Source organism: Chiloscyllium punctatum, chromosome 31 (assembly GCF_047496795.1).
Source record: "Chiloscyllium punctatum isolate Juve2018m chromosome 31, sChiPun1.3, whole genome shotgun sequence".
Taxonomy (NCBI): Eukaryota; Metazoa; Chordata; class Chondrichthyes; order Orectolobiformes; family Hemiscylliidae; genus Chiloscyllium; species Chiloscyllium punctatum.
The window spans coordinates 77,472,745-77,492,744 of NC_092769.1; the positions used below are offsets into that span (position 1 = coordinate 77,472,745).

Sequence of the window (20,000 nt, forward strand, 5' to 3'; positions counted from 1 at the left end):
AAAGTTTTTAAAGAGTTGGGGAAAGTTTCTGAGGAGTTGGGAAAGTTTTTCAAGAGTTGGAAAACATTTCTGAGGAGTCAGGAGAATTTTTTAAGAGTTGGGGAATGTTTCTGAGGATTCAGGAAAGTTTTTAAAGAGTTGGGGAAAGTTTCAGAGGAGTCGGGAAAGTTTTTAAAGAGTTGGGGAAAGTTTGTGAGGATTCGGGAATGTTTTTAAAGAGTTGGGAAGATTTTTTTTAAAGGTCCTGCAGAATTATGGATGAAATAATTCCATGGGACAAAGGTGTTTTGGAGAGTTTCAAAGTCGAAAGTGTGTGTGTGTGTGTGTGTGTCTGTGTCTGTGTCTGTGTGTCTGTCTGTATGTCTGTGTCTGTGTGTGTGTCTGTGTGTGTGTCTGTGTGTGTGTGTGTGTTTGTGTCTGTGTGTTTGTGTCTGTGTCTGTGTCTGTGTCTGTGTGTCTGTGTGTGTGTGTGTGTGTGTGTCTGTCTGTGTGTGTGTGTGTGGGGGGGGGGGATCATGGGGAAAGTGGGGATTGCTTTGAGATCTGTCCTTTATTTGAAGCTGACAATAAGATGAAATAGTTGGACCCTTTTTTTTCTGTGGGAGAATTGATTCTCTCCTGACCAGCTGGCCTTGTCCTTGGGCCCCCCCCCGGTTGGGAGTTTTCAAGGTGATCTTGTTCAGCTGCAAAGGGAATGCGAAGAGACTTGATCCTTGTTTTTATGAGCATCCCGAAGCTGACGGCTTGCCTTTTGGAACGGCGTGCTCGGCCTGGGGGGGGGGTTGGGTTTCTCTGCGCTCATCGCTCACCTTCTTAAATATCACGAGCTATCTTTAAGCGGGGAACGGTTCAGCAGCAGGGAAATTCCTCAGGAGATGTGATTAATTACCGTGTGGGAGCTGGAGGGTGACAGTGGGGAGTGATTGTGGCAACTCGGTGCCACTTAACCAGTCCACCTTCCAGCTGCCAATCTAGGGTCAAGTGCCAGTTTACACTCGGAGCTGCGCCAACATTGGACGGTCCCAGTTCTATGTCCTTGTGCTAACTGTGCCAGTGCTCTAGGCTGGGCTGCTTGCCTTAGATAGGGCTCTGTTGGGCTTCATGTGTCTGGAATGTGAGCAATGACGTGTAAAGTGAGAGGCAATGATGTCTGAGGACGGGTATAGAGACCACGGTGTTCCTAATTATATCCTGCCAGAGCCACAGGGAGAGAGAGAGAGAGAGGGGGGAGGGAGAGAGTGGGGGGGGGTGCCTGTGTGGCAGGAATTACTGATCGGAGCAGATCTATTTAAACACTCGTTCAACTTTCTATTTTTATGAATTGATCAAAGTGGTTGAAGCAGAGAGAGAGAGAGAGAGTGTTGGTTGGTGGGGGTGGGGTGGGGGGATCATGGGGGTTGAGGGAGGTTGTGCGAGGGGTGGGGGAGATTGTGAGGGGGATTGGGGGGAGCGTGGGGTTGGGGAAGATTGGGTGGGGGAAGGGGGCCATTGTAGGGGCGGGGGGAATTGTAGGGAGGGTGGGGGAGATTGTGGAGGAGATTATGGGGGTAGGGGAGATTGTGGGGGGGTGAGGGAGATTGTGGGGATTGTGGGGGAGATTGTGGGGGGGTGAGGGAGATTGTGGGGAGGGTGAGGGAGATTGTAGGGGGTGAGGGAGATTGTAGGGGGTGAGGGAGATTGTAGGGGGTGAGGGAGATTGTGGGGGGTGGGGGAGATTGTAGGGAGGGTGGGGGAGATTGTGGAGGAGATTATGGGGGTGGGGGAGATTGTGGGGGGTGAGGGAGATTGTGGGGATTGTGGGGGAGATTGTGGGGGGGTGAGGGAGATTGTGGGGAGGGTGAGGGAGATTGTAGGGAGGGTGGGGGAGATTGTAGGGGGTGAGGGAGATTGTACGGGAGGGTGGGGGAGATTGTAGGGGGTGAGGGAGATTGTAGGGAGGGTGAGGGAGATTGTGGGGAAGGTGGGGGGAGATTGTGGGGAGGTTGGGGAGTTTGTGGGGGGTGAGGGAGATTGTGGGGAGGGTGGGGAAGATTGTGGGGGGTGAGGGAGATTGTAGGGAGGGTGAGGGAGATTGTGGGGAAGGTGGGGGAGATTTTGGGGCGTGAGGGAGATTGTGGGGAGGGTGGGGGGAGATTGTGGGGAAGGTGGGGAGATTGTGGGGGTGAGGGAGATTGTCGGGAGGGTGGGGAGATTGTGGTGTTGGGGGAGATTGTGGGGAGGGGTGGGGGAGATTGTGGGGAGTGAGGGAGATTGTGGGGTGTGAGGGAGATTGTGGGGAGGTTGGGGAGTTTGTGGGGGGTGAGGGAGACTGTGGGGAGGGTGGGGGAGATTGTGGGGGGTGAGGGAGATTGTGGGGAGGGTGGGGGAGATTGTGGGGGGTTGAGGGAGATTGTGGGGGTGAGGGAGATTGTAGGGAGGGTGGGGGAGATTGTGGGGAGATTGTGGGGGTGGGTGAGATTGTGGGGGGTTGGGGGAGATTGTGGGGGATTGAGGGAGATTGTGGGGGGTTGAGGGAGATTGTGGGGAGGGTGGGGGGAGATTGTGGGGAGATTGTGGGGGTGGGTGAGATTGTGGGGGGTTGAGGGAGATTGTGGGGGTGAGGGAGATTGTAGGGAGGGTTGGGGGAGATTTGTGGGGAGATTGTGGGGGTGGGTGAGATTGTGGGGGGTTGGGGGGAGATTGTGGGGGGTGGGGGAGATTGTGGGGGTGGGGGAGATTTTGGGGGGGGGCTGAGCTCAGAAACAGGGGTGTCTGTGAGGGGGGGGGAGGTGTTAAGTATGATAATTACCCCTCCCCCTCCCTCCCGGGGGGAATACACCTCCCGCCTCCAAATAGTCTCTGTGTTTCAACATTGACAGACCCCCCCCCCCGGAGTTACCCCCTGGGAGGGTCTTCTCCCTCTCCCTCCAGATCCCAATGTGCTCCCCACCCACCACCCCCTCACAGCCCCACTGCGGAGACAGAGAGTGTGAGACAGACTGTAATACTGACTGATCACTCCCCCTCACTCCCCATCGCTGGGAAACCCTGGGGTTCCCTTCACCCTCAGAGGGAGGGAGGGTGTGAGTGAGGGAGTGAGTGAGAGTGTGAGTGAGGGAGTGAGGGAGTGAGTGAGGGAGTGAGTGAGGGTGTGAGTGAGGGAATGAGTGAGGGAATGAGTGAGGGTGTGAGTGAGGGTGTGAGTGAGGGAGTGAGTGAGGGAGTGAGTGAGGGTGTGAGTGAGGGAATGAGTGAGAGTGTGAGTGAGGGTGTGAGGGAGTGAGGGAGTGAGTGAGGGAGTGAGTGAGGGTGTGAGTGAGGGAATGAGTGAGGGTGTGAGTGAGGGTGTGAGTGAGGGAGTGAGGGAGTGAGTGAGGGAGTGAGTGAGGGAGTGAGTGAGGGTGTGAGTGAGGGTGTGAGTGAGGGAGTGAGGGAGTGAGTGAGGGAGTGAGTGAGGGAGTGAGTGAGGGAGTGAGTGAGGGTGTGAGTGAGGGTGTGAGTGAGGGTGTGAGTGAGGGAGTGAGGGTGTGAGTGAGGGAGTGAGTGAGGGAGTGAGTGAGGGTGTGAGGGTGTGAGTGAGGGTGTGAGGGAGGGATGGTATGAGTGAGGGAGTGAGTGAGGGAGTGAGGGAGTGAGTGAGGGTGTGAGTGAGTGAGGGAGTGAGTGAGTGAAGGTGGGAGTGAGTGAGGGAGTGAGGGAGTGAGTGAGGGTGTGAGTGAGTGAGGGAGTGAGTGAGTGAAGGTGTGAGGGTGGGAGTGAGGGTGGGAGTGAGTGAGGGAGTGAGTGATGGTGTGTGGGAGTGAGGGTGTGTGGGAGTGAGGGTGTGAGTGAGGCAGGGTGTGAGTGAGTGAGGCAGTGAGTGAGTGAGTGAGGCAGTGAGGGAGTGAGAGAATGAGTGAGGGTGTGTGGGAGTGAGGGTGAGTGTGTGGGTGAGGGGGTGAGAGGGTGTGAGTGAGGGTGTGAGTGAGTGAGGGTGTGAGTGAGTGTGTGAGGGTGTGAGTGTGTGAGTGAGGGTGTGAGTGAGTGAGGGTGCATGTGCGAGTGAGGGTGTGAGTGTATGAGTGAGGGAGTGAGTGAGGGAGGGTGTGAGTGAGTGTGTGAGTGAGGAAGGGTGTGAGGGAGGGAGTGAGTGAGGGAGGGACGGTATGAGGGAGGGTGTGAGTGTGGGAGTGTGGGAGTGAGTGAGGGAGTGGGTGTGTGAGTGAGTGAGTGTGTGAGTGAGGGTATGAGTATGGGAGTGAGTGAGTGACTGAGTGAGTGAGTGAGGGTATGAGTGAGTGTGTGAGGGAGTGTGTGAGGGAGTGTGTGAGGGAGTGTGTGAGTGAGTGAGGGTATAAGTGAGTGAGTGAGGGAGTGAGTGAGTGAGGGAGTGAGTGAGTGTGTGAGGGAGTGAGTGTGTGTGTGAGGGAGTGAGTGTGTGAGGGAGTGAGTGTGTGTGTGTGTGAGTGTGTGAGTGAGGGTATGAGTGTGTGAGGGAGTGTGTGAGGGAGTGTGTGAGGGAGTGTGTGAGGGAGTGTGTGTGTGTGAGTGTGTGTGTGAGTGTGAGGGTGTGAGGGTGTGAGTGAGGGTATGAGGGTGTGAGTGTGTGAGGGAGTGTGTGAGGGAGTGTGTGAGGGAGTGTGTGAGGGAGTGTGTGAGGGAGTGTGTGAGGGAGGGAGAGAGTGAGTGTGTGAGTGAGTGTGGGAGTTTGTGAGTGAGGGAGTGAGGGAGTGGGTGTGTGAGTGTGTGAGTGAGTGTGTGAGTGAGTGTGTGAGTGAGTGTGTGAGTGAGTGTGTGAGGGAGTGTGTGAGGGAGTGAGTGTGTGAGGGAGTGAGTGTGTGAGTGAGTGAGTGTGTGAGTGAGTGAGGGTATGAGGGGTGTGAGTGTGTGAGTGAGTGTGTGAGTGTGTGAGGGTGTGAGGGTGTGAGTGAGGGTATGAGGGTGTGAGTGTGTGAGTGTGTGAGTGTGTGAGGGAGTGTGTGAGGGAGTGTGTGAGGGAGTGAGTGTGAGTGAGTGTGAGTGAGTGTGAGTGAGTGTGAGTGTGTGTGAGTGTGTGTGAGGGTGTGAGGGTGTGAGGGAGTGAGGGAGTGAGTGAGGGTATGAGGGGTGTGAGTGTGTGAGTGAGTGTGTGAGTGAGTGTGTGAGGGTGTGAGTGAGGGTATGAGTGAGGGTATGAGGGTGTGAGTGAGTGTGTGAGTGAGTGAAGGTGTGAGGGTGGTAGTGAGGGTGGGAGTGAGTGAGGGAGTGAGTGATGGTGTGTGGGAGTGAGGGTGTGTGGGAGTGAGGGTGTGTGGGAGTGAGGGTGTGAGTGAGGCAGGGTGTGAGTGAGTGAGGCAGTGAGTGAGTGAGTGAGGCAGTGAGGGAGTGAGAGAATGAGTGAGGGTGTGTGGGAGTGAGGGTGAGTGTGTGGGTGAGGGGGTGAGAGGGTGTGAGTGAGGGTGTGAGTGAGTGAGGGTGTGAGTGAGTGTGTGAGGGTGTGAGTGTGTGAGTGAGGGTGTGAGTGAGTGAGGGTGCATGTGCGAGTGAGGGTGTGAGTGTATGAGTGAGGGAGTGAGTGAGGGAGGGTGTGAGTGAGTGTGTGAGTGAGGAAGGGTGTGAGGGAGGGAGTGAGTGAGGGAGGGACGGTGTGAGGGAGGGAGTGAGTGAGGGAGGGACGGTATGAGTGAGGGTGTGAGTGAGGGAGTGAGGGAGTGAGTGAGGGAGGGAGTGAGGGAGTGAGGGAGGGAGTGAGGGAGTGAGGGAGTGAGTGTGTGAGTGAGTGTGGGAGTGTGGGAGTGTGGGAGTGAGTGAGGGAGTGGGTGTGTGAGTGAGTGAGTGTGTGAGTGAGGGTATGAGTATGGGAGTGAGTGACTGAGTGAGTGAGTGACTGAGTGAGTGAGTGAGGGTATGAGTGAGTGTGTGAGGGAGTGTGTGAGGGAGTGTGTGAGGGAGTGTGTGAGTGAGTGAGGGTATAAGTGAGTGAGGGAGTGAGTGAGTGAGGGAGTGAGTGAGTGTGTGAGGGAGTGAGTGTGTGTGTGAGGGAGTGAGTGTGTGAGGGAGTGTGTGAGTGAGTGAGTGTGTGTGTGTGTGAGTATGTGAGTGAGGGTATGAGTGTGTGAGGGAGTGTGTGAGGGAGTGTGTGAGGGAGTGTGTGAGGGAGTGTGTGAGGGAGTGTGTGTGTGTGAGTGTGTGTGTGAGTGTGAGGGTGTGAGGGTGTGAGTGAGGGTATGAGGGTGTGTGAGGGAGTGTGTGTGTGTGAGTGTGTGTGTGTGGGGTGTGAGTGAGGGTATGAGGGTGTGAGTGTGTGAGGGAGTGTGTGAGGGAGTGTGTGAGGGAGTGTGTGAGGGAGTGTGTGAGGGGAGGGAGAGAGTGAGTGTGTGAGTGAGTGTGGGAGTTTGTGGGTGGGGGTGTGGGGTGTGGGTGTGTGAGTGGGTGTGTGAGTGGGTGTGTGAGTGGGTGTGTGAGTGTGTGTGTGGGTGTGTGAGTGGTGTGTGAGTGAGTGTGTGAGTGAGTGTGTGAGGGAGTGTGTGTGTGAGTGAGTGAGTGTGTGAGTGAGTGAGGGTATGAGGGGTGTGAGTGTGTGAGTGAGTGTGTGAGTGTGTGAGGGTGTGAGGGTGTGAGTGAGGGTATGGGGGTGTGAGTGTGTGAGTGTGTGGTGTGTGGTGGGAGTGTGTGAGGGAGTGTGTGAGGGAGTGTGTGTGTGTGAGTGGTGTGAGTGAGTGTGAGTGAGTGTGAGTGAGTGTGAGTGTGTGTGAGTGTGTGTGAGTGTGTGTGAGTGTGTGTGAGGGTGTGTGAGGGTGTGAGGGAGTGAGGGTGTGAGTGAGGGTATGAGGGTGTGAGTGTGTGAGTGTGTGAGTGTGTGAGGGAGTGTGTGAGGGGAGTGAGTGTGAGTGAGTGTGAGTGAGTGTGAGTGAGTGTGAGTGAGTGTGAGTGTGTGTGAGTGTGTGTGAGGGTGTGAGGGAGTGAGGGAGTGAGTGAGGGTATGAGGGGTGTGAGTGTGTGTGTGAGTGTGTGAGGGTGTGAGTGAGGGTATGAGTGAGGGTATGAGGGTGTGAGTGAGTGTGTGAGTGAGGGAGTGTGTGAGTGAGGGTATGAGTGAGTGAGTGAGGGTATGAGTGAGGGAGTGAGTGTGTGAGGGAGTGAGTGAGTGTGTGAGTGAGTGAGTGTGTGAGTGAGTGTGTGTGTGTGAGGGAGTGAGTGAGGGTATGAGGGAGTGAGTGAGGGTATGAGTGAGTGAGTGAGGGTATGAGTGAGGGAGTGAGTGAGGGAGTGAGTGAGTGTGTGAGTGAGTGTGTGAGTGTGTGAGTGTGTGAGTGAGTGTGTGAGTGAGTGTGTGAGTGAGTGTGTGAGTGAGTGTGTGAGTGTGTGAGTGAGTGTGTGAGTGAGTGTGTGAGGGTATGAGTGAGTGAGTGAGGGTATGAGTGAGTGAGTGAATGTGTGAGTGAGTGAGGGAGTGAGGGAGTGAGGTCCAGCCCCTGTGCTGAGCTGCATTGCTCTATCATTATCCACCTCCCGGAGAGTGGGGCCGCCCCGAGAGGCCCATGGGATAATCTCGCAGATTCCCGTTCACACGGTCAGAGGCAGACCCCTGCACCAGATCCTCAAGGACTGGATCCCTCCACTGGATCCCTCCAGTGGATCCTCCAGTGGATCCCTCCAGTGGATCCCTCCAAGTGATCCCTCCAGTGGATCCCTCCAAGTGATCCCTCCAAGTGATTCCTCCAGTGGATCCCTCCAGTGGATCCTCCAAGTGATCCCTCCAGTGGATCCCTCCAGTGGATCCTCCAAGTGATCCCTCCAGTGGATCCCTCCAGTGGATCCCTCCAGTGGATCCCAAACCAGGTGACCGGCGAATTCATGGACACTGTGACCTTTCCAACTCTGTCCCCGGGCGGTGAATGTTTTTGGGGGTTTGTAGGGGACAGTTGTGGGTGGGGTGGGTGTGGGGGAGATACGTGGGAGTGGCCTGCTGCTAGGGGAGGGGGAGGGTGGGGAGATTTGTGGGGGGTGCTGGTGGGGTGGGGAGGCAGAGACAATGCTGCTCAGCAGCAGTGCCAAGTTGCGTTTATCTAGCGCCTCTAGCCCCAATAGAACTCTACTCCCACCAGCGCCTCTAACCCCTCCCTCCCCCCACCCCCACAAGGCACCTCACCAGAATAGTTGTGTCTGGGTGCAATAATGAGGGTGTGAGTGAGGGTTTCAGTAATGGACGGCCAAGATGGAGGAGATGGGGGGTGGGGGGAGTAGGACCTTTTGGGGGGACAGTATGGAGGGACCTCTGACACAGTTGCTTTATGAGTGTGGGGGTGGGGTGGGGTCATGGAGTGGGTTGTGGAGGGTCACAGGGAGTTGGGGGTGAGGGGGTAAAGGGGCGAGGCTCTAGAGGGGTCTCGAAGAGGGGTAGAGCGTACAGGTGAGAATGAACATGGTAGTTACAGGTGATGGAGCCCAGAGCAACCACAGAGAGGGGTAAAGGATGGGGTAAGGGAGGGTAAAGGATGGGGTAAGGGGGGTAAAGGATGGGGTAAGGGAGGGTAAAGGATGGGGTAAGGGGGGTAAAGGATGGGGTTAAGGGGGTAAAGGATGGGGTAAGGGGGGTAAAGGATGGGGTACGGGGGGTAAAGGATGGGGTTAAGGGGGTAAAGGATGGGGTAAGGGGGGTAAAGGATGGGGTACGGGGGGTAAAGGATGAGATAAGGGGGTAAAGGATGGGGTAAGGGGGTAAAGAATGGGGTAAGGGGGGTAAAGGATGGGGTTGGCATGGGAAGTTGGGGATGGGATGGAGGTTGGTGTTAGTGTGGAATGTGGGGTTAGTGTTGGGGTTGGGGATGGGGGATGGGGGAATGGGATTGGACATGGGAGTGGAATTGGGAATGGGGCTGGAGATAGGGCTGGGGTTGGGGTTGAGTGTGGGGTTCAGGTTAGATTTGGGATTGGGGATGGGATTTGGGATGGGGTTCTTATTGGGATTGAGATTGGAGTGGGATTGGGATTTGGGATTGGATTGGGGATGGGATTTGGGTTGGGATTGGGAACGGCATTCGTAATGGGATTCGTGATGGGATTGGGGTTGGGATTGGGGTTGGGGTGGGATTGGGATTGAGATTGGGTTGGGATTGGGGATGGGGTTGGGGATGGGATTGGGAATGGGATTGAAGATGGGATTAGGGTTGGGATTGGGGATGGGATTAGGTTTGGGATTGGGGATGGGATTAGGGTTGGGATTGGGAATGGGATTGGTGACACTATTGCTGACATAGTGTGGGGTATCAGGGTGGTGGCGGGTAGAAAGGGTTTTGAGTGGAATCATAGAGTCGTCCAGCACAGAAACAGACCATTCGGCCCAACCAGCCCGTGCCGACCCTAACCCCAAACTAAACTAGCCCCAGCTGCCTGCTCCTGGCCCATATCCCTCCAACCCTTTCCTAATCCAGGTCCTTATCCAAATGTACCCACACCCACCACTCCTCAGGAAGTTCACTCCACACACAGACCACCCTCTGGGTGAAAAAGTTGCCCCTTAGGTCTCTTTTATATCTTTCCCCTCTCACCCTAAACCTATGCCCCTCTAGTTCTGGACTCCCCCGCCCAGGGAAAAGACTTTGTCTATTTATCCTATCCATGTCCCCCCAGAGGGAGGGCCTAAACTGGGACCTTGGGTTCATGTCACACTACAGGTGACCACCATTGCACTATACACACACACATACACACACACACACAGACACACGCACGCACACACACACATGGACACACACACATACACACACACACACAGACACACACACACACACACACACACACAGACACACGCATGCGCACACAGACACACAGGACAGACACACACACACACACAGACACACACACACACGGACAGACACACACAGACACACATACACACACACACACGGACGGACACACACGGACGCGCACACACAAACACACACACACATACAGACACACAGAAACTCCTACACACACAGACACGCACAATCACACACACAGACACGCACACACACACACACACACACACACAGACACACACAGACACACGCACACACACACAGACACACGCACGCACACGCACACACGGACAGACACACACACACAGACACACACACACACACACAGACACACACACACACACACACACAGACACACATACACACACACACACACAGACACACACACACGGACGGACACACACGGACGCACACACACAAACACACACACACAAACACACACATACAGACACACAGAAACTCCTACACACACACACAGACACGCACAATCACACACACAGACACGCACACACACACACAGACACACACACACACACACACGGACACACACACACACAGACGGACACGGACACACACACACAGACACGCACAATCACACACGCACACACACACAGACCACACACACAGACACACACACACACACACGGACGGACACACAGACACAAACACACAGACACACACACACGCGCACACAGACACACACACACACAGACACAGACACAGACACACACACACACACACACACACACACAGACACACATGCACACGCACACAGGCACATGCGCACACACAGACACAGACACACACACCCAGACACACTCACACACGCACACGCACATGCACACACTCTCACACTCACAACCCCCACCCCAGACACACACACCCAGACACACTCACACACGCACACGCACACACTCTCACACTCACAACCCCTACCCCAGACACCACACACATACTTACAAAGACCCACATGCACACATATACATATATGTTTGTGGGTGAATTTGTACTTGCAGAATTACATTGTACTTTGCTCAAAAACTTTACGAATTCATGTAAGACTCTGTTATCTCACTTTTTAGATTAGAATCAGTCTAAACATTATGGCACAGACAGAGAACACAGGGGGCTAACACCTTCAACATATTGTCTGGCTAACACCAATTATTACAGTCAACCTGAAAATGTAGCTTTTGAAAAAAGGTTTTGTGATTTACATACGAAAGAAGTGAAACTCTCATGGTATTTGAACAGATGAGAGACTCAACAAACAATCAAGGTATTTTTCAATGTATATTTCAGTGACATCCCACTGTAAACTTTTGCTATAAATTCTGTGTCTTACAATTGTGTCCTCCACAACCACCTGATAAAGGAGCAGCACTCCGAAAGCTAGTGCTTCCAATTAAACCTATTGCACTATAACCCGGTGTTTTGTGATTTTTAACTTTGTACACCCCAGTCCAACACCAGCATCTCCAAATCATACCCCCTCATAATTTTGTAAACCTCTATAAGGTCACCCCTCAGCCTCCGACGCTCCAGGGAAAACAGCCCCAGCCTGTTCAGCCTCTCCCTGTAGCTCAGACCCTCAAACCCGGACAGCATCTTTGTAAATCTTTCAGAACGCTCTCCAATTTGGTAATATCCTTCCTATAACAGCAAGGGGAGCGTCCAAGGATGCAGGAGGAGAAAGGCAGGGCAGGGATTTGGGCACAGCACGAGCTGACAGTGTCGAAGGGACCCCACTAGGGTCCCAGTCGGGAAGTGACTGACCATCCAAGAACACCCTCATTTTGTAGGGAATCTGATGGGAAGGCACTGGAGGAGCAGGAGGGGAAAGTGGGGTCTGAGTGGGGTGGGGGTGGGGTGAGCTCTCTTTCTGTGCCGTGTGGGGGCTGAGGGTGAGAGTGCTTGGGAATGGATGAGGAACTACAGGAAGAGAGCAATGAACTGTAGGTCAGAGTTCAGGCACTCAATATAACTCCACTGATCCAGATCACCACACTGTCAGTACTGAGGGAGGGGGCACTGTCTGAGGGTCAGTGCTGAGGGAGGGGGCACTGTCTGAGGGTCAGTGCTGAGGGAGGGGGCACTGTCCGAGGGTCAGTACTGAGGGAGGGGGCACTGTCTGAGGGTCAGTGCTGAGGGAGGGGGCACTGTCAGAGGGTCAGTGCTGAGGGAGGGGGCACTGTCAGAGGGTCAGTGCTGAGGGAGGGGGCACTGTCTGAGGGTCAGTGCTGAGGGAGGGGGCACTGTCCGAGGGTCAGTACTGAGGGAGTGGGCACTGTCTGAGGGTCAGTGCTGAGGGAGGGGGCACTGTCAGAGGGTCAGTGCTGAGGGAGGGGGCACTGTCAGAGGGTCAGTGCTGAGGGAGGGGGCACTGTCTGAGGGTCAGTGCTGAGGGAGGGGGCACTGTCAGAGGGTCAGTGCTGAGGGAGGGGGCACTGTCGGAGGGTCAGTGCTGAGGGAGCGGGCACTGTCAGAGGGTCAGTGCTGAGGGAGTGCCGCACTGTCGGAGGGTCAGTGCTGAGGGATGGGGCACTGTCAGAGGGTCAGTGCTGAGGGAGGGGGCACTGTCCGAGGGTCAGTGCTGAGGAGGGGGCACTGTCGGAGGGTCAGTGCTGAGGGAGTGGGCACTGTCGGAGGGTCAGTGCTGAGGGAGTGGGCACTGTCAGAGGGTCAGTGCTGAGGGAGCGGGCACTGTCGGAGGGTCAGCGCTGAGGGAGTGCCGCACTGTCGGAGGGTCAGTGCTGAGGGAGGGGGCATTGTCAGAGGGTCAGTGCTGAGGGAGGGGGCACTGTCGGAGGGTCAGTGCTGAGGGTGTGGGCACTGTGAGAGGGTCAGTGCTGAGGGAGTGCCGCACTGTCAGAGGGTCAGTACTGAGGGAGTGCCGCACTGTCAGAGGGTCAGTACTGAGGGAGGGGGCACTGTCGGAGGGTCAGTACTGAGGGAGGGGGCACTGTCAGAGGGTCAGTGCTGAGGGAGCGGGCACTGTCGGAGGGTCAGTGCTGAGGGAGCGGGCACTGTCGGAGGGTCAGTGCTGAGGGAGGGGGCACTGTCGGAGGGTCAGTGCTGAGGGAGGGGGCACTGTCGGAGGATCAGTGCTGAGGGAGGGGGCACTGTCGGAGGGTCAGTGCTGAGGGAGGGGGCACTGTCGGAGGATCAGTGCTGAGAGCGGGCACTGTCGGAGGGTCAGTGCTGAGGGAGGGGGCACTGTCGGAGGGTCAGTGCTGAGGGAGCGGGCACTGTCGGAGGGTCAGTGCTGAGGGATGGGGCACTGTCAGAGGGTCAGTGCTGAGGGAGGGGGCACTGTCGGAGGGTCAGTGCTGAGGGAGGGGGCACTGTCGGAGGGTCAGTGCTGAGGGAGGGGGCACTGTCAGAGGGTCAGTGCTGAGGGAGTGCCGCACTGTCGGAGGGTCAGTGCTGAGGGAGGGGGCAATTGTCAGAGGATCAGTGCTGAGGGAGGGGGCACTGTCGGAGGGTCAGTGCTGAGGGAGTGGGCACTGTGAGAGGGTCAGTGCTGAGGGAGTGGGCACTGTCGGAGGGTCAGTGCTGAGGGAGTGGGCACTGTTGGAGTGTCAGCGCCGAGGTGAATGTTTGTGCCTTTGATGTGGATCCCCAAAGCCGTCCTCCATCGGTCCTCACCCCTCATCCTCCCCTTGGGTCAGTCACTCCATACTGCCTTCCCCTCCGACCATGAAGGGAACAGGAGCCTGTTCTGTGAGATCTCCTCCTTTTCCCTTCCATCCCAGGCTCTGCTCAGTCCGACCCCTGCCCCCCCCCACCCCCGTCCAATCTCTCTGAGTCTCCCTTGGGCACAGCTGGCAGTACTGACCAGAACAAACCCTGACAGGGAATCTGACCAAAACCCTGTGGTACTGTAAGGTGGGTCAGCTCATAGTCCCTTTGTGTGTGTGTGTGTGTGTGTGTGTGTGTGTGTGTCAGAGCCCGTACCCCAGTGAGAGTCTGTGTGTGTGTGTAAGAGAGAATGTGTCTATGAGTGTGTCTGTGTGTTTATCAGTGAGTGTGAGCATGTGTGTGTATGAGAGTGTGAGAGAGTGTGTTTGTGAGTGTGAGAATGTGTGTGTGTGTATGAGAGTGTGAGAGAGTGTGTTTGTGTGTGTGAGAATGTGTGTGTGAGTGTGTGAGTCTATGTGCCTGGCTGGCGGTGTGTCACTGGTTAAGGAGACGATTCCTTGTTAACTCCCTCATTAACACCCCCCCCCCCCCCCCCCCCCAGTCCCCCTGTAGAGTGACCTCTTGGGGACGTGCCAGGCCAGTATGACTCAGCGCTGCCCTCCATCTGAGTGACCTCCACAAGGGAAACTCAGTCCCAACATCTGAGAGACACACACCGCGGGCACTGCACTCTCCCAGCCAGTGTCCTCAGAGCCTAGCATTCCAACAACCCTCCCAGGCCACTTGGCCCTTCAATGCTGCCCCTAGGGCTGGACTCCCATTGTAATGGGTGCTCTGTGCCTCCCCTCGAGGGGGTTAGAGACACCAGCTCCCTTCACTCTCTCCGAGGTTAGTCCTGGTGTATCACAAGGAGCTGAGGGAGCTCAAGAAAGATAACCTTCCCTCAAGAATGGCCTCCTGTCACAGTGGGTCACACAGCATCCTCCGATACCAGTCCAGAGGCTTGGACACTACCCCCCAGCCACTCGGGCGTGTGGTCAGAGTCAGTGACACTTTCCTCAGAAAAAGCGAGGAGGATGAACAGCCAATTCCTGCACACAAACAGACCCTTCGGCCCAACTCGTCCATGCTGACCCGGTTTCCCAGACTGAACTGGGTCCCACGTGCCTGTGTTTGGCTCATGTCGGTCAGTGTCACAGAGTCACAGAGATGGACAGCACAGAAACAGACCCTTCGGTCCAACCCGTCCATGCTGACCCAGATATCCCAACCCAATCTAGTCCCACCTGCCAGCACCCGGCCCATATCCCTCCAAACCCTTCCTATTCATATACCCATCCAAATGCCTCTTCAATGTTGTAATTGTACCAGCCTCCACCACATCCTCTGGCAGCTCATTCCATACACGTACCACCCTCTGCGTGGAAAAGTTGCCCCTTAGGTCCCTTTTATATCTTTCCCCTCTCACCCTAAACCTATGCCCTCTAGTTCTGGACTCCCCCACCCCAGGGAAAAGACTTTGTCTCTTTATCCTATCCATGCTCCTCATAATTTTGTAAACCTCTATAAGGTCACCCCTCAGCCTCTGACGCTCCAGGGAAAACAGCCCCAGCCTGTTCAGCCTCTCCCTGTAGCTCAGATCCTCCAACCCTGGCAACATCGTTGTAAATCTTTTCTGAACCCTTGTCAAGTTTCACAACATCTTTCCGATAGGAAGGAGACCAGAATTGCACGCAATATTCCAACAGTGACCTAACCAATGTCCTGTACAGCCGCAACATGATCTCCCAACTCCTGTACTCAATACTCTGATCAATAAAGGAAAGCATACCAAACGCCTTCCTCACTATCCTATCTACTTGTGACTCCACTTTCAAGGAGCTATGAACCTGCACTCCAAGGTCTCTTTGTTCAGCAACACTCCCTAGGACCTTACCATTAAGTGTATAATTCCTGCTAAGATTTGATTTCCCAAAATGCAGCACCTCACATTTATCTGAATTAAACTCCATCTGCCACTTCTCAGCCCATTGGCCCATCTGGTCCAGATCCTGTTGTAATCTGAGGGAACCCTCTTCGCTGTCCACTACACCTCCAATTTTGGGGTCATCTGCAAACTTACTAACTGTACCTCTTATGCTCACACCCAAATCATTTATGTAAATGACAAAAAGTAGAGAGGGCCCAGCACCGATCCTTGTGGCACTCCACTGGTCACAGGCCTCCAGTCTGAAAAACAACCCTCCACCACCACCCTCTGTCTTCGACCTTTGAGCCAGTTCCGGTCCTGGGAGGTGATGGGGTATACAGGGAGTGGAACGATGGAGGGCTACAATCGATGGCGATGGGCAGCAAGGGGGGGGGTACGTCACGGGGCAAAACCACCCATCACTGGAAGCTCCGAGGATCCGAAAGGCAAGCAGAAGTTGCTGGTGAAACTCAGCAGGGTCAGGCAGTATCTGTACCGAGAGAAGGCAAGATCTCCTCTGATGACTCTTCATTAGAATTGGTCGCCCAAAATGGGAAATAAGATGCTGTGGGGAGATCCCACCCAACCCCAGAGTGGGTCTCAAGGCCCCTCCAGAGGTTTCAAGGACCCCTCCCCATAGCTTTCCAGGAGCCTCTGTCTGTTTCAAGGCCCCTCCCTGTTGGGCGCCAGGCCTCCCAATGTGTTTTCAGGCCTTCCTGTGGGTCCTGAGTTACCCCCACAGCTTGTGTCAAGGTCCTCCCTAGCGGGTTTCAAGGTGCCCTGAGGTGTTTCAAGGCCCTTTCTGTGGGTTTCAAGGAGGCCCAATGTGTTGTGAGGCCGTCTCTGTGGGTTTCGAGGAAGCCCAATGTGTTTCAAGTCTTTCCCAATGGGTTTCGTGGAACCCCAGTGTGTTTCAATGCCCTCCCTATGGGTGTCAAGGAGACCCAGTGTGTTTCAATGCCCTCCCTATGGGTTTCAAGGAGACCCGGTGTGTTTCAATGCCCTCCCTATGGGTTTCGAGGAACCCCGATGTGTTTCCATGGTTTTCACGGCAGCCCAAGGGATCGATGTGTCTCAATGTGCCCTCAATGTGTTTTGAGGCCTTCCCCCTGGTTTGTGAGAAGCCCCAACATGTTTCAAGGCCCACCCTGTGGGTTTCGAGGAGACCCAATGTGTTTGGAGTCCCCTCTAAATGGGTTTCAAGTTACCCCAATATGTTTTGAGATCCTCCCTATGAGTTTCAAGGAGCCCCAATGTATTTTGAGGTCCTCCCTATGGGTTTCAAGGATCCCCAATATATCTTGAGGTCCTCTGCATGGGTTTCGAGGAGCCCCGGCCTGTTTCGAGGCTGCTCCTGTCCTTTGGGTGTGTTTAGCTGATGGGATTGATCTGACAGGGACTCGGGAGATTCTCCAGTCACTCAGTGACCTTATAGGGACACCTCCTGAATAATCCAGGCTGAGAGAAAGGTACAGGCCCCAGTCGCTGAGATCATCAAAGTATTTTAGTAGGAACCAGAGCTCAGAGAGAGAGAGGGAAGGAGAGAGAGAGAGGGAGAGAGAGAGAGAGAGGGAAGGAGGGAGGGAGGAGAGGGAGAGAGAGAGGGAAGGAGGGAGACAGGGAGAGGGAGGGAGAGAGAGAGAGACAGGGAGAGGAGGGAGGGAGAGGGAGACAGGGAGAGGGAGGGAGAGAGAGAGAGAGAGAGAGAGAGAGGAAGGAGGGAGGGAGGGAGAGGGAGGGAGGGAGAGGGAGGGAGAGAGAGGGAGGGAGGGAGAGGGAGGGAGAGAGAGAGAGGGAGATAGAGAGGGAAGGAGGGAGGCAGGGAGAGGGAGGGGAGAGAGAGGGAGGGAGGGAGAGAGAGAGGAAGGAGGGAGGCAGGAGGGAGGCAGGGAGAGGAGAGAGAGGGAAGGAGGGAGGCAGGGAGAGGGAGGGAGAGAGAGGGAGGGAGGGAGAGGGAAGGAGGGAGGCAGGGAGAGGGAGGGAGGGAGAGGGAGGGAGGGAGAGAGAGAGAGAGAGAGAGAGAGAGAGACAGAGGGAAGGAGGGAGGCAGGGAGGGAGGGAGGGAGAGAGAGAGACAGAGGGAAGGAGGGAGGCAGGGAGAGGGAGGGAGAGAGAGAGAGGGAGGGAGGGAGGGGGAGGGAGAGAGAGGGAGGGAGGGAGGGAGGGAGAGAGAGAGAGAGAGACAGAGGGAAGGGAGGGAGGCAGGGAGAGGGAGGGAGAGAGAGAGAGGGAGGGAGGGAGGGAGAGGGAGGGAGAGAGAGGGAGGGAGGGAGGGAGAGAGAGAGAGAGAGACAGAGGGAATGAGGGAGGCAGGGAGAGGGAGGGAGAGAGAGGGAGGGAGGGAGGGAGAGAGAGAGAGGGAAGGAGGGAGACAGGGAGAGGGAGGGAGAGAGAGGGGGAGAGAGAGAGAGATAGAGAGGGAAGGAGGGAGACAGGGAGAGGGAGGGAGAGAGAGAGAGACAGGGAGAGGGAGGGAGAGAGAGAGAGAGACAGAGGGAAGGAGGGAGGGAGGGAGAGAGAGAGACGGAGGAAAGGAGGGAGACAGGGAGAGGGAGGGAGAGAGAGAGAGACAGGGAGAGGGAGGGAGAGAGAGAGAGAGAGAGAGACAGAGGGAAGGAGGGAGGGAGGGAGAGAGAGAGAGGGAAGGAGGGAGACAGGGAGAGGGAGGGAGAGAGAGACGGAGGAAAGGAGGGAGACAGGGAGAGGGAGGGAGAGAGAGACGGAGGAAAGGAGGGAGACAGGGAGAGGGAGGGAGAGAGAGAGAGACAGAGGGAAGGAGGGAGGCAGGAGAGGGAGGGGGAGAGAGAGAGAGAGAGAGACGGGAGGGAAGGAGGGAGGCAGGGAGAGGGAGGGAGGGAGAGAGAGAGAGAGACAGAGGGAAGGAGGGAGGGAGAGAGAGAGAGGGAAGGAGGGAGACAGGGAGAGGGAGGGAGAGAGAGGGGGAGAGAGAGAGAGAGATAGAGAGGGAAGGAGGGAGACAGGGAGAGGGAGGGAGAGAGAGAGAGACAGGAGAGGGAGGGAGAGAGAGAGAGAGAGAGAGACAGAGGGAAGGAGGGAGGGAGGGAGAGAGAGAGACGGAGGAAAGGAGGGAGACAGGGAGAGGGAGGGAGAGAGAGAGAGACAGGGAGAGGGAGGGAGAGAGAGAGAGAGAGAGAGAGAGACAGAGGGAAGGAGGGAGGGAGGGAGAGAGAGAGAGGGAAGGAGGGAGACAGGGAGAGGGAGGGAGAGAGAGACGGAGGAAAGGAGGGAGACAGGGAGAGGGAGGGAGAGAGAGAGAGAGACAGAGGGAAGGAGGGAGGCAGGGAGAGGGAGGGAAAGAGAGAGAGAGAGAGGACGAGAGGGAAGGAGGGAGAGAAATGGGGGGAACAGAGAGAGAAAGGGAGACAGAGAGGGTGAGGGAGAGAAGAAGTTGGGGAAAGAGGGATAAGGAGCAGGAGAAAGAGGGAGATAGAGAGAGAGGGAGATAGAGAGAGAGGGAGGGAGATAGAGAGAGAGAGGGAGGGAGATAGAGAGAGAGAGGGAGGGAGATAGAGAGAGAGAGGGAGGGAGATAGAGAGAGAGAGGGAGGGAGATAGAGAGAGAGGGAGGGAGGGAGATAGAGAGAGAGGGAGGGAGGGCGAAAGGGGGGTTAAAGAGGGAGAGGAGGAAGGGAGAGGCTGAGAGAGATACACTCCCAGAGAGATAGTGGGGCAGAGAGAAAAATGAGAGAGAGATGGAGTGAGTGTGACAGAGAAAGAGGTTGAGGGGATTGAACACATCTCCAGAGCGAGAGCTGATCCTGGTTGGGTTCAGTCCCTGCAGTATAACTCCGGGTGGGAATGTTGGATCCGAGAGTGGGATTTGTGCAGAGGGCTGGAGAAGGATAAGGCAGCCCAGAGTTAGCCAATGGCAGGAGAATCTAATGGGATTGGATCAGGATCCGAGTTCTCTGAGTGCATTGCAGAGATCAACCAGGAGCCAGCATTATCCCCAATTCCGGAATTCCTTCTCCCGAGTCAGAGCACAAGGCAATCCAGACACTCACATTTACAATGTGGGAGTGACCCGGATAGTCTGGGTTCGGGGATGATGAGGTAAAGGATCAATATTGGCCTCAGGATCCAGGGCAAAACCCTCCACACTCCCACTCTCCTACTAACGCACCCCCACCCCCGAGAGGGGGCAGGCACCCTTCCCACAGCCCCCACTCCCTCAGCACTGACCCTCCCACAGTGCCCACTCCCTCAGCACTGACCCTCCCACAGTGCCCACTCCCTCAGCACTGACCCTCCGACAGTGCCCACTCCCTCAGCACTGACCCTCCGACAATGCGGCACTCCCTCAGCACTGACCCTCCCACAGCCCCCACTCCCTCAGCACTGACCCTCCCACAGTGCCCACTCCCTCAGCACTGACCCTCCGACAATGCGGCACTCCCTCAGCACTGACCCTCCCACAGCACCCACTCCCTCAGCACTGACCCTCCCACAGTGCCCACTCCCTCAGCACTGACCCTCCGACAGTGCCCACTCCCTCAGCACTGACCCTCCGACAGTGCCCACTCCCTCAGCACTGACCCTCCCACAGTGCCCCACTCCCTCAGCACTGACCCTCCGACAGTGCGGTGCTCCCTCAGCACTGACCCTCTGACAGTGCCCACTCCCTCAGCA

General features: G+C 56.0%; 1 protein-coding gene across 1 annotated transcript in view; it reads left to right on the forward strand.

The window, feature by feature from the left end:
* The window catches only part of LOC140457139 (alpha-actinin-2), a 127,128-nt gene that overhangs the window by 574 nt on the left and 106,554 nt on the right, over positions 1 to 20,000 (forward strand). The gene's annotated exons all lie outside the window — the stretch shown is intronic.